The sequence below is a fragment of the Mixophyes fleayi genome, chromosome 8 (assembly GCF_038048845.1).
Source record: "Mixophyes fleayi isolate aMixFle1 chromosome 8, aMixFle1.hap1, whole genome shotgun sequence".
In the NCBI taxonomy this organism is placed as follows: domain Eukaryota; kingdom Metazoa; phylum Chordata; class Amphibia; order Anura; family Limnodynastidae; genus Mixophyes; species Mixophyes fleayi.
Window position 1 is genome coordinate 68,851,010 of NC_134409.1, and position 13,821 is coordinate 68,864,830.

Below are 13,821 nucleotides of genomic sequence, written 5' to 3' on the forward strand. Positions count from 1 at the left end.
GCGCCGCATGATTAAACCTCTGACAGATACCTTAAGTACCAAGAATTAAATAACATTGGGGCATCCCCTTCAACCTTCAAGTTTCTAATAATGGAAAGACTGAATGCCTGAGGTAACCACAGGATATCGGACCCTTTTGCTCTCAACTTGGCGTACAAAAAGTGCCTCTGCCTGAATGGCAAAATCATCTAGCATGCCTCCATCCATCCGATGACCAGGACTGCCAAGAGGAATTCAGCGCCTTGGTACAAAAATTTCATGGGATTCCCCTTATAGTTGAGCATGGTAAAAAAAAATGTGCGCAATGGCTGAATTACAGGTGGGTGTGGTCATACAATTGGGGCGTGGCTATGAATCATTGAGGCGTGGCCAGCAGGTGAAAGTGCTAGGCCCTGAATTCGCCGGAGCGTGACATATGTCCAAATACTCCTGAGTTTCAGGACATCTAGCACCACAGTATAGTATATAAAGAATACAGTGTGTACATAAAGAGTTCACAATCTTGGCCAGCACCTTACATTGGGCAGAACAGTCACCAAAAATTGGCATTGTCCAACTAGAATCACAACATTTCACAGACTCTCCTGCTCTCTCCTACCTGTTCTTGTCAATTTCACCAACTGTGGCTGCAGGTTTCTTTAGTTGCCGCTTGTCTTGATCGTGGAACCTCGGACATTTGATCAATTAAATACTGATCAATTCACCTTTAATTCATGTCCTGAGGCTCATATTAGTTTGTTAGTTTCCTGGACGCTCTGCTGATCACAATATGGTGTTAAATCACTTTAGCCAGTTATACCTTCTCTATTTCTTTGTATCCTATTTAGGTCTGCGAATAGCAGAGAAACTGGCATTCACGTATAGTTCTGTTATTTGCATACAGACACTCAATGCTAGTGTCCACTCAAAGATTGGCCTGCAGATGCTCACAATTTCATGCCCAAATTATGCACAGTTTTGGCCAGAATTAGATTCTGTTAACAACAATCTTATTTATATGTTATTAATATAACAATGCCTTTGCAGAAGAGGTCTATACCTACAACGGGATCTCGGGGGGTGCTCGCCCCAGAGGTTCAGTCTCATCTCGCCTTAAGTGAAGAAGACCATATCTCACCCATCTAGTAGGCTGGATTCCCTAGGCGGAGCCCCTCAGATATCTCTTAAATGATAGAATATGCTGTGTTTTTGTTACTGTTATTACATTTATACTTTTATGATGGTACTGTTAGTTACTGTCACTAACCCCCCATTACCCCCACAACGCAGGAGCTTTGTCCGGGAGATGGGAACGGTTTCTCCCTACTAATTTCTCTGGAGCGATTTGATTTATTACTATTTGTTTTTGTCTGTGTCTGTCTGCATTGTCTTTCTCCTCAACATGTATTCCCTACACAACAAATCCCATCCTTCCTATTTTGCCTATATCTCTTCCTATTTCTCACACCCAAGGTAATTCTATATCCAATACAGATGTTAGGCCAATCACATTGTTCTTTCAACACCAGAAGCGCTATCCCTGAAAATTCATATCCTCCATTACAGCTCAGCTTTAAGTCTCAGTTGACGCAAAAGGCCTTAACCTTCCAAAGAAACCATCTCGTGCTTTGAAAGAATTGAGACAGATGGGGGCAGACATGGCTTTTATTCAGGAAAGTCATTTTAAACATATTTCAGCAACAAAAAAGAGGGGAAGACTCTGGGGGTCGCCATTTTGTTCTCTAAACGACTCCCCTTCTCAGATTTTCAGAAACATCACCTAGCTGAAGGGAGAGTGTTTCTGGTCAAATGTCAGTTATTGGATGTAACATATACCTTTGTCAATCTGACAAAGGTGAACCAAGGTGAACAATTGTTTATTGAACAGGTGCTAGATAAATATCAGAATATGCAGAGGGAGTCTTGATTGTAGGTGGGGATACCAATCGGACCCTACAGCCTGAACTAGATACCTCTACTGGACGCGCATGAGTGTGCAGATCTCTCCATTGTAAGGTTAGATGCACACTACACGAACACCAGCTGGTCGACACGTGGCGCCTCTAACACCCCAGTGAGCAAGACTACTCTTTTTTCTCCCACCCACACAGTTTCTACTCACACTTTGACTACCTCTTTCTTTTACATAGGTCCCTCCCTATGCTCTTGACATCAACTATTTGACAAGTGACCTGGACCGATCATGCCCCCGTTTCACTGACTCTCCAACTTACACAACCCCTACCGAGGAAACGCGTTTGGCGACTTAATGAACTCCTTCTGCAGAACATATACTGTAGGGTTCAATTAGACACTGCACTTGATTATGTTGCAGTGAATGACACCCCTGATGTTTCTAAAACTACTCTCTGGGAAGCTTATAAATGTGTCATACGGGGCAAACTCATTAAACTGGGTTCCCACATGAAGTAAGTAAAGAAAAGCCTACCAAGACCATTTACTTCAACAGATCAGAAATTTAGAGACTACACATAAATCTAATATGAGTGAGGCCACACTGACCCAGCTGACAGAAACGAGGGCGGCACTTAACAAATTACTATATGACAAGGTGAAAATGGAATTCCGTAGGTGCTGCCACCATTTTTTTCGGTGGGGAAATAAACCCGGTACAATGTTAGCAAAGGCATTATGCTGACAGAGGGCCAAGGCCTATACTGCCATGATTAAAGACAGAGGAGACCAAGATCATAAACTTACCTCTGAGATAGCCGAGGCTTTTCGCACCTACTATTCCAAATTATATAACCTTAACGACCAAGAAAATGGGCTAGTTTTGTGGTGCTGTCAGTCTCATGTCTGTCATTCTATCTAGAGAGGATAAATGTCCCCACTCTCTCGAGCTCAGATAGAGACATGCTTGAACAACCTTTCACTGAAGGGGAGTTGGCTGAGACAATCAAATCCACATCCTCAGGTATGAGCCCAGGTCCTGGTGGCTTTTCCATTTCATACTACAAAACCTTTAACGATAAGTTGATATCGCTGATGGTATCAACTTATACGCTATCTCCAAGGACTCCTTCTCCCCACATGTTTAGAAGCTCATATAACAGTGATCCTCAAAGAGAGAAAGGACCCAGCCCAGCGCCCGAGTTATAGGCGTATCTCCTTGCTGAATATAGATATCAGGTTATATGCAAAACTAAAAGCAAATAGGACAAAACTTTTGTTCCCAGACCTGGTTCAGTCTGATCGGGTGGGTTTTGTCCCAGGTCGTGAGAATGGGAAATGGAATTAAGAGTTGAAATTCAAGAAACTGATTGGGCTTTTAAAAATCTTTCAAACAACTCCTGCATGCTCAGCAAAAATGTATCACTGAGTTTCTAGCTCCTGCTGGCGATGCGCTCAAGGGCCTGGTTCCACACTCTTATATTTGGTGGGACTGCCCTATACTACAACCTTTCTGGTCCCAGGTAATAACTTTTTCACAGAACTCTTAGGCCAGGCTATACCTGATACCCCTGCACTCTGGCTCCTTAACAAAACAGACATGCCTTTATCTTGTTTCAAAAAATCCCTACTGAAATTCCTTATCTCAGCAGCTAAGGTGGTAATTCCAGTGAGATGAATAACCACTAACCCCACCTACTATTCGAGACTGGTTCAATACATTGGAGCTCTATATGTCCATGGATGAAATGCTTCTTTCCGCTGCAGACTTATTCAAAATGTATTATGCTGTTTGGGGCCCTTGGCTAAAGTTTACAGATGACCAGAATTCCAGACCTCCAATACTCACTAGCTCAGAGTCCAGAGGGTTCACTCATACATTGGTATCTAAAGATGTGATATGTTTTTTCTTATTGCACTATTAGCGGTCATTCAAGAATCAACCTGTCGGGTTTGGAGTTACAACAGTAACTAAATACCCTCCCGCCCTCCACGTCCTATTGTCTCTGACCTCCCTCTTCTGTCTCTATGTTGTCTGTCATAAGATTATAAGGTAGAGACATACTTGGTCGTAGTTTTGTACACACAACTCCATAATGGCCTGGTGTCATGTTGCCTTTCTACCGCTCTGACACGCCGAGCAATGTAACTTTGACTATTTTTCATAAATAACCTCTTTATGTTTTCTAAAACTCAATAAAAATGTATTTAAATGAAAAAAGTGAGTATTAGAAGCAGTTATTAAAACTTTGTAACACTAGTTAGTATACAGTGTTAGTAATTAACGTTAACAATAAAGATTAGTATGATTAGTAAAAGTTTGACATCTATTTACAGAAAGAAAAATGCATAATGTAGTGTGCTACAGAGCTACTCAAAAAAGTAAACTGGATGATGATATAGTGACTATAAAAGAAATCAATGAATTAGGAATTGGGGAAATATAAGAGGAACAGAGAGAAGTAAATTAAAGAACATTCAAAAGTTAAGAAAATACAAGGTGTATTCTTTACCGTTATATTAAAAAATGGCTTCCATATTTCAGTTGGTATGGACCAGCAGGGTAGCATGCCTGGCGAGACCCAGGAGGGACATCAGCATAAAGTGATTTAAATCAATGTTTAAGGTGAGCAAATGGTAGTATCCCCACTCATAAAAACAATGTTGTGTTCCATTTAATCGTTAAACTTAATTCAAACCTGCACGTGAATGAGGAGGGGGCTGCTGTGCTAGGGGAGATGGTTAGAAGGTTGGAGGAGATTTTAAACTAGGCTTCAGGGGGAGGGGCAAGCAAGTATTAAGGAGGAATTTAACAAGAGTCAAGGGAGTGGAGAGGGGGAAAGAGAATATAGCCAATAATTAGAGGCCCTTTTTAAAGCAAAAAGAGGGAGGCAATAGACTTAAATGTTTGCTTGCAAATGCAAGAATTAAGTTAAAATGGGGGAGTTAGAGCTAGTAGCAATGAATGAGCAGTATGACATTATAGGTATTACGGAGAAGTGGTGGGATGATACACATGACAGGGCAGTCAACTTGGAAGGCTATTTTCTCTTCAGGAGGGAAAGGGTAAATAAAAGGGGAGGAGGAGTATGTCTTTATATTAAGCCATAGTTAAAACCAAGTATTTAAGAAGTTATTTACGAGAATATTGGTGATAATATAGAGGCATTGTGGGGGGAAATATCCAGCGGAGGAAAAAGTTCAGAGAAGTTGCTGATAAGGATATGCTATAAACCGCCAGATATTAGTATGATTGAGGAAGCCCAACTTCTACAGCAAATTGAAAAGGCTACACAGCTAGGTCAAATTTTAATTATGGGGGATTTTAATTATCCAAACATTAATTGGAGTACTGAGACCTGCGGTACAGCTAGGGGAAATAGGTTTCTGAGCACGCTAAAAGACCATTACATGTCTCAATTAGTAGAAGAACCAACTAGGAACCGGACTATACTGGACCTAGTAATAGCAAATAATGTAGACGTAATATCAAATATTCAAGTATGGAAACACTTGGGAAACAGTGATCATAATATGGTCTCATTTGAAATTAGTTTCCAGAAGTAACGGTATAAGGGATCTTTAAACTTTAGAAAGGCAAATTTTAATATGCTATAAAGTGCATAGACTGGGACAAAGTTTTTGAATGAAAAAATACGGAAGAAAAGTGGGCTGTCTTTAAAATGTTGTTGGAAACATACACATATAAGTTCATTCCTATGGGAAATAAATGTAAAAGAATTAAGTCTAAACCAATGTGGCTAAATAAAAGGTAATGGAAGAAATGCAAAGGAAGAAGTGTGCATTTAAATTATTTAAGTCCGAAGGGTCAGAGGAGTCCTTCCGTAGGTACAAGGAATGTAATAAAACATGCAAAAAGGAAATTAGATTGCCTAAATTAGAAAATGAAAAGCAAGCTGCAAAAGAAAGTAATACAAACCCCAAAAAGTTTTTTTAAGTATATAAATGGCAAAAGGATTAAAAAAGATAATATAGGACCCCTAAGAAGTGAGATGGGTGAATTGATAAATGATACTAAGAAAAAAGCAGAGGTATTAAACACTTTCTTTTCTTCAGTATTTACTAGAGAGGAACAAATGGTAAGAATAATATATAAAAATGGAAATGAAACCATACCATTAATTAATACTTGTTGTCAGAGGAAGAAGTTGAAAGGCGACTGAAGAATATTAAGATAAATAAAGTTCCAGATCCAGATGGCATACACCCAAGGGTCCTTATGGAGCTAAACTCTAGAGGTCTAGCTAGAAATAGCTAGACCTCTATTCTTAATTTTCAGAGATTCATTCTCATCAGGCTCAGTACCAAGGGAATGGCGAATAGCAGATGTGATGCCGTTGTTTAAAAAGGGGACAAGATCACAACCAGGGAATTACAGACCTGTAAGCCTGACATCAATAGTGGGGAAACTACTGGAAGGTATATTAAGGGACAGTATATCAGGATTATGTTACGATCTTGATGCCTTAGTCAGTATTAGCACAGGCTTACCTAGGGCGCGGAGTCTAACGGCCTTCCGGTCTTCACCAAGAACCACCGCAAGGTAGTGTGGGCTTAGCTGCCGAAGAACCGCAGGTCGCGGCCCCCAGATTAGCCTACTGACGTAAGGGAGAAAGTTCTAAGTGATGGCAGGCAGACAAGAAAATAGACAATGCGGTGCAAGTACAGGCACTAACCGTGAATTCCAGGCGTAGTAGGTCTGGAACAGTAACCGGTAGATGCACGGAGGCAATGGGTGCGTGGCAGGATCCAGAGAATAGTCGGTAACACAGCCGGGTCGGTACACAGAAGGTATCAGGTATACGGTGCCAGAGGGAGATCCAGAGAATAGTCGGTAACACAGCCGGGTCGGTACACAGAAGGTATCAGGTATACGGTGCCAGAGGGAGATCCAGAGAATAGTCGATAACACAGCCGGGTCGGTACACAGAAGGTATCAGGTATACGTGCCAGAGGGAGATCCAGAGAATAGTCGGTCACAGCCAGGTAGGTACACAGGAGTAGGAGGAATAGAGGGGTAAACAGGGAGCAGGATCACAGGAGTCAGGACACAGGAACTGTAGCCAGGAACAGGAAACACATTACTCTGACACAGGCAGCGTGTCAGAGCAGGGAAGATATAGTAGTTTGAATTCCCCGCCCAGGAGTCACATGATCAGCAGCAGAGAGAAGCAGGAAGTGCGGCAGCGCTAACAGAAGCAGCGCTGAAGATATGGACACCGCTGTCAGCTCCCGCTGACAGCGCAGCGGAACGGGGACAAGGTAAGTTCCTAACAGTACCCCCCCCTTCAGGGGTGGCCTCCGGACAACCTATAAGGCTTTAGAGGGAACTTGGTATGGAATTTCTTCAACAAACTCGGAGCATGAAGGTCTCGTGCAGGAATCCAAGAACGCTCTTCAGGACCGTAACCTTTCCAGTCAACCAGGAACTGCAAGGAACCTCTGGAAATCCGAGAATCTAGAATCTCCTTCACCTCAAATTCCTGATCTGGTGCAGAAATAGCAGCAGGAGGTCTTCTTGAAGAGAAGAATTTGTTAACAACAAGTGGTTTGAGAAGGGAAATGTGGAAGACATTGGGAACCCTCAAGGTAGGGGGTAATTTTAATCTAAAGGCCACCGGATTAATGACCTCAATGATCTTGAAGGGACCGATAAATCGGGGAGCGAATTTCCTAGAAGGAACCAACAGGCGAAGATTCTTTGTAGACAACCACACTTTGTCACCAGGAGTGAGTAGTGGAGACGGTCTTCTTCTTTTGTCAAATGCTTTTTTACTGATGGCAGAGGTGTGAAGTAGTTTGCGTTTGATAAGATCCCACCTAGACGAGAAGTCCGATAGAAGGGAATCCACTGCAGGAACCCCAGAAGCGGTTAACTCTTTGAAGGGTGGAACTTTAGGATGAAATCCCTGAAGAGCAAAAAAGGGAGAAATGGAGGTAGAGTCATGTGAATTATTATTGTGGGCGAATTCTGCCCAAGGTAATAAATCAACCCAATCATCATGTTTAGCTGAAATGAAACATCTGAGGAATTTCTCCAATTCTTGATTCGTCCTTTCCGTGAGACCATTACTTTGCGGATGATATGCAGAAGAGAAATTTAACTTAATTCCACAAAGACGAGAAAAGGCCCTCCAAAATCTTGCCACAAACTGAGTTCCTCGATCAGAAACGATAATATCTGGACAGCCGTGTAGGCGGAAAATTTCTTTAATGAAGAGTTGAGCCAGAACAGGAGCAGAAGGGAGACCTTTTAATGCCACAAAATGAGCGGCTCGGGAAAGGCGATCGGTGACCACCCACACTACTGAGAACCCTCTGGAGGAGGGTAAATCTGTGATAAAATCCATGGAGAGATGACTCCAAGGTCGATCCGGAATTGGCAGAGGCTGCAGCAGACCGTATGGAGCTTGACGAGGAACTTTATTCTGAGCGCAAGTGGAACACGCCGTCACAAACTGTCGAACGTCCGAACGGATAGCCGGCCACCAATAACTACGGGAGATAAATTCCAAGGTCTTCTTTATACCGGCATGACCAGAAAAACGGGAGGCATGAGCCCATTTAAGGAGTTTAGTTTGGAGATGTGGAGGAACCAAAGTCTTCCCGTGAGGAATGATCACCCGAGTAGGAGTAGTAGCCAAAATACATTCTGGATCTAGAATAGACCTAACACTCTCTTCTTCGGTATCCATAGAATCAAAGGAACGAGAGAGGGCATCAGCCTTCTTGTTCTTGGACCCTGGTCTGAAGGTAATGATCATATTGAATCGTGAAAAAAATAACGACCATCTGGCCTGACGGGGATTGAGGCAGGATGCAGTTTGTAGATAAAGCAGGTTCTTGTGATCCGTAAAAATAGTAACAGGAAATCTGGCTCCCTCCAAATGATGTCTCCAGGCCTCCAAGGCCAATTTGATAGCAAGTAGTTCTCTGTCTCCAATGCCGTAGTTTTTTTCGGTGGATGAGAATTTACGAGAAAAGAAGCCACAGGGAGAAAACTTTCCAGTAGAATTCTTCTGAGACAAAATAGCTCCTACTCCAGTGGAGGATGCGTCAACTTCGAGAAAAAAGGGGAAGGAAGAATCTGGCTGTTGAAGAATAGGTGCCGATATGAAGGCTTCTTTAAGATACTTGAAGGCCTCTACCGCCTCTGGTGGCCAGGTCTTAGCGTTGGCAAATTTCTTGGTCAGGGAAGTGATGGGTGCAATAACAGACGAAAACCCTTTGATAAAGTGGCGGTAATAATTAGAGAACCCAATAAAACGCTGGATGGCCTTAAGTCCAACCGGTTGGGGCCAATCAGAAATCGCCTTTAATTTCTCAGGGTCCATACGTAATCTGGAGCCAGAAACCACGTGACCAAGAAAAGGAAGATGCGTTTTTTCAAAGACACACTTGTCCACATTACAGTACAGATGATGCGACCGAAGGCGTTGAAGAATCAAGGAGACATGATGGCGATGAGTAATAATATCAGGTGAAAAAATAAGAATATCGTCAAGGTAGATGACAACAAATTGATACAGGAAATCCTGAAAGACTTCGTTAATAAAATTTTGAAAAACCGCAGGAGCGTTACAAAGTCCAAATGGCATGACAAGATACTCAAAATGCCCATCGTGCGTATTGAACGCCGTCTTCCATTCATCCCCTTGTTTAATACGGATAAGGTTGTAGGCCCCTTTCAAATCCAGTTTAGAAAAAATTGAAGCTCCCTTGATCCTATCAAAGAGTTCAGAGATTAATGGTAAGGGGTACCTATTCTTTTTCGTTATGGCGTTGAGGCCACGGTAGTCTATGCAAGGACGCAATCCGCCGTCCTTTTTTACGAAAAAGAAACCTGCTCCTGCTGGTGACGAGGATTTCCGAATAAAACCCCTGTTTAAATTCTCCTTAATATATAGGGACATGGCCTCTGATTCGGGTAGAGATAATGGAAATACCCGTCCTCTAGGTGGTATCTTATCCGGCAACAATTCAATGGAGCAATCCCAAGGTCTATGAGGGGGTAACTTGGAAGCCTCCTTTTCAGAAAAGACATCAGAAAACGAATGATATTGAGGAGGAATACCGGAGGGTGTTGGGAGACAGCCCATAGCGGGTCTATGAATCCTGGGAAGACATCGGGAATGACACTCTGAACCCCATGCAAGAACTTCCGGTTTCTGCCAATCTAAAATGGGGGAGTGAAGTCTGAGCCAAGGTAGGCCTAAGATCAACGGGTTGATAGCCTTTGGAATGACTAAGAAGGAGATTTCCTCAGTGTGCAAGGCTCCAATGCGTAGAGACATGTTAACAGTTCTGTTCTTAATGGATCCTCCAATGATACGACTGCCATCTATAGCTGTAATGGCAATAGGTGGATCTAAGGGTTGCCTAGGCAATGATAACCGCTCTACAATGTCAGCTCGTAAAAAGTTCCCCGCTGCACCGGAGTCAATAAGCGCTGGAAGAGACAATAAGGAAATAATATAGGCGACTTTAGTTTTCTGTGTGGGAAAGTTCCCGGGCAAAAGTTCGAATTGAATAGCACACTGGTTCAAGAAGCCTCGGCATTCCTTAGGATCCCCATTGAACTTGGGTGGGTTAGGTATGCGGAGTTGAGAGGTGGTGGGAGCAGATACAGCTGAACCGCTTGGAGCGGGGGCAGGCTGTGGGGCCGGAGCAGGTGGAGGATTAGGAGCTGCCACCTGAGCTGCTTGGAGCGTATCCAACCTGTTAGACAGAGTCTGCAAAATCTGTAATAACTGTTCTTGATTTTTCCCCTGTTCCTCAACCTGAGCCGCTAAGTTATCCAGTAGTACTGTTGCAGTGGGATTCCCTGTCGCTTCCATCAGTTAGATAAGGGGTCAGAGCAAACTGTTACGATCTTGATGCCTTAGTCAGTATTAGCACAGGCTTACCTAGGGCGCGGAGTCTAACGGCCTTCCGGTCTTCACCAAGAACCACCGCAAGGTAGTGTGGGCTTAGCTGCCGAAGAACCGCAGGTCGCGGCCCCCAGATGAGCCTACTGACGTAAGGGAGAAAGTTCTAAGTGATGGCAGGCAGACAAGAAAATAGACAATGCGGTGCAAGTACAGGCACTAACCGTGAATTCCAGGCGTAGTAGGTCTGGAACAGTAACCGGTAGATGCACGGAGGCAATGGGTGCGTGGCAGGATCCAGAGAATAGTCGGTAACACAGCCGGGTCGGTACACAGAAGGTATCAGGTATACGGTGCCAGAGGGAGATCCAGAGAATAGTCAGTAACACAGCCGGGTCGGTACACAGAAGGTATCAGGTATACGGTGCCAGAGGGAGATCCAGAGAATAGTCGATAACACAGCCGGGTCGGTACACAGAAGGTATCAGGTATACGGTGCCAGAGGGAGATCCAGAGAATAGTCGGTCACAGCCAGGTAGGTACACAGGAGTAGGAGGAATAGAGGGGTAAACAGGGAGCAGGATCACAGGAGTCAGGACACAGGAACTGTAGCCAGGAACAGGAAACACATTGCTCTGACACAGGCAGCGTGTCAGAGCAGGGAAGATATAGTAGTTTGAATTCCCCGCCCAGGAGTCACATGATCAGCAGCAGAGAGAAGCAGTAAGTGCGGCAGCGCTAACAGAAGCAGCGCTGAAGATATGGACACCGCTGTCAGCTCCCGCTGACAGCGCAGCGGAACGGGGACAAGGTAAGTTCCTAACAGATTACTTTGTGTGCAATAAGATTATTAGTGGGAATCAACATGGATTTGTGAGGGATAGGTCATGTCAAACTAATCTAATTAGTTTCTACGAGGAAATTAGTGGGAACTTAGACCAGGGCAGCACAGTGGATGTGGTCTACTTAGATTTTGCAAAGGCCTTTGATACAGTGCCACACAAGAGGTTGGTTTACAAAATAAGGGAACTGGGTCTAGGAAACAACATTTGTACTTGTATCGAAAACTGGTTAGAGATAGGGAACAGAGAGTTGTGATAAATGGAACATTTATCACAACTTCACTTAAAAGTTTTAAGTGGAGTACCTCAAGGTTCCATGCTGGGGCAACTCCTTTTTAATATATTTATTAATGACCGTGGTGATGGTTTAGAGAATAAAGTTTCTATTTTTGCAGATGACACTAAACTATGTAAGGTAATAAAATCTGAGCAAGATGAAGTTTCTCTACAGAGGGACTTAAATAAACTGGAGGATTGGGCGGCCAAATCGAATATGAGGTTTAACATAGATAAATGTAAGGTTATGTTTTTAGGGATCAAAAACAAGAGCGCAATCTATATATTAAATGGAATTAATTGAGGAGAATCTATAATGTAAAAGGATTTGGGAGTGCACGTAGACAGTAGACTTAGCAAAAGTGCTCAATGTCAAGCAGCAGCTGCAAGGGCAAATAAAGTACTGGCATTCATAAAAAGGGGCATAGATGCAAGGGAAGACAGTGTAATTTTGCCACTGTATAAATTGTTGGTAAGACCTCATCTTGAATATGCAGTACAGTTCTGGGCACCACTCTATAAAAAAGATCATTTGGAACTAGAAAGAGTTCAGAGAAGGGCAACAAAATTGATAAAGGGTAGGGAGTCATTAAGTTATGAGGCAAGGTTAGCCAGTTTAGGCATGTTTACCTTAGAAAAGAGGTGTCAAAGTGGAGATATGATTACAATGTACAAATACATTAAGGGTCAACACAGAGAACTTTCATGGGAACTTTTAACCCCAAAGACTATACACAGGATACGCGGTAACCCCCCTAAGGTTAGAAGAGAGGAAATTTCATAACCAGCAAAGGAAGGGGTTCTTTACAGTCAGGGCAGTCAAGATATGGAATTCATTGCCAGGGAACATTGCGATGGCAGATTCAATAGATATGTTTAAGGGTTAGACAAATTTTTAGCGGAAAAGTGTATCCAGGGATACGACCGTTAATTAAAATGAAGGATAGTAGAGGATATAGGGTAAAAATAGGACTGCAATATTGGGTCTGGGGGGATTTTCACAATTAAAACAGATTGGCGGTTGCTTTCTCTGGATCAATTTCAAATATAAGTGCAGGATTGCAGGAGATCCAAAATAGGTTGAACTTGATGGACTGGTGTTTTTTTTCAACCTCATCAACTATGTTACTAAAATATTTTTCCTTTCCTCGTATAGATGCCATCGTCATATCTGACGAAAGTTCAGAAGGAGAAAGCACACACCAATATTTATATAACTTCCAGTGATGGAAAAGGTGTGGTTGAGAAGATGGAAAAGCTGTATGAATATTTTAAAGAATTGAGAGCTAAAATGAATGATGTTAAGAAAAAGTTAAAAAAATTCTGGAGAAAAATTACCAGGACTTGTTTGACATGTATGAGAAAGTTATGTTTGGAGCCTGTAGCCAGAGTAACTGTTGAAATAATTATAATTACTACAGAAGTTTAAAATATTTTATTTAGTGGATTAAGATGTTCTGCATTTCTACGTCCAGGTTTTTGTGGATCGTGTTTATAAATAAAACATATTGTAAACAACATTCTGACTTATTGTATTCACTTGCTAGATAGGTACGCCTGAAATAAAGGCTAAACCAGTTTGCAGACACAGGGTGGGCGCAGGTGTACAATTATACAAGTAGACATATAAATACACATTTATACAAATAGATTCCTACTCAGACATTGTATTAAGAAAGTTCAATACACATAGAGGTATTAATGGGCAGACTAGGTACAATTATACAAGTAGACATATAAATACACATTTATACAAATAGATTCCTACTCAGAAATTATGTTAAGAAAAGTCAATACATGTAGATGTATTAATGGGCAGAATAGGTATAATAGTAGTGATAGAAAGACACCCCTGCACACACATACATATATACAGTCAAGTCCATAAATATTGGGACATCGACACAATTCTCATATTTTGG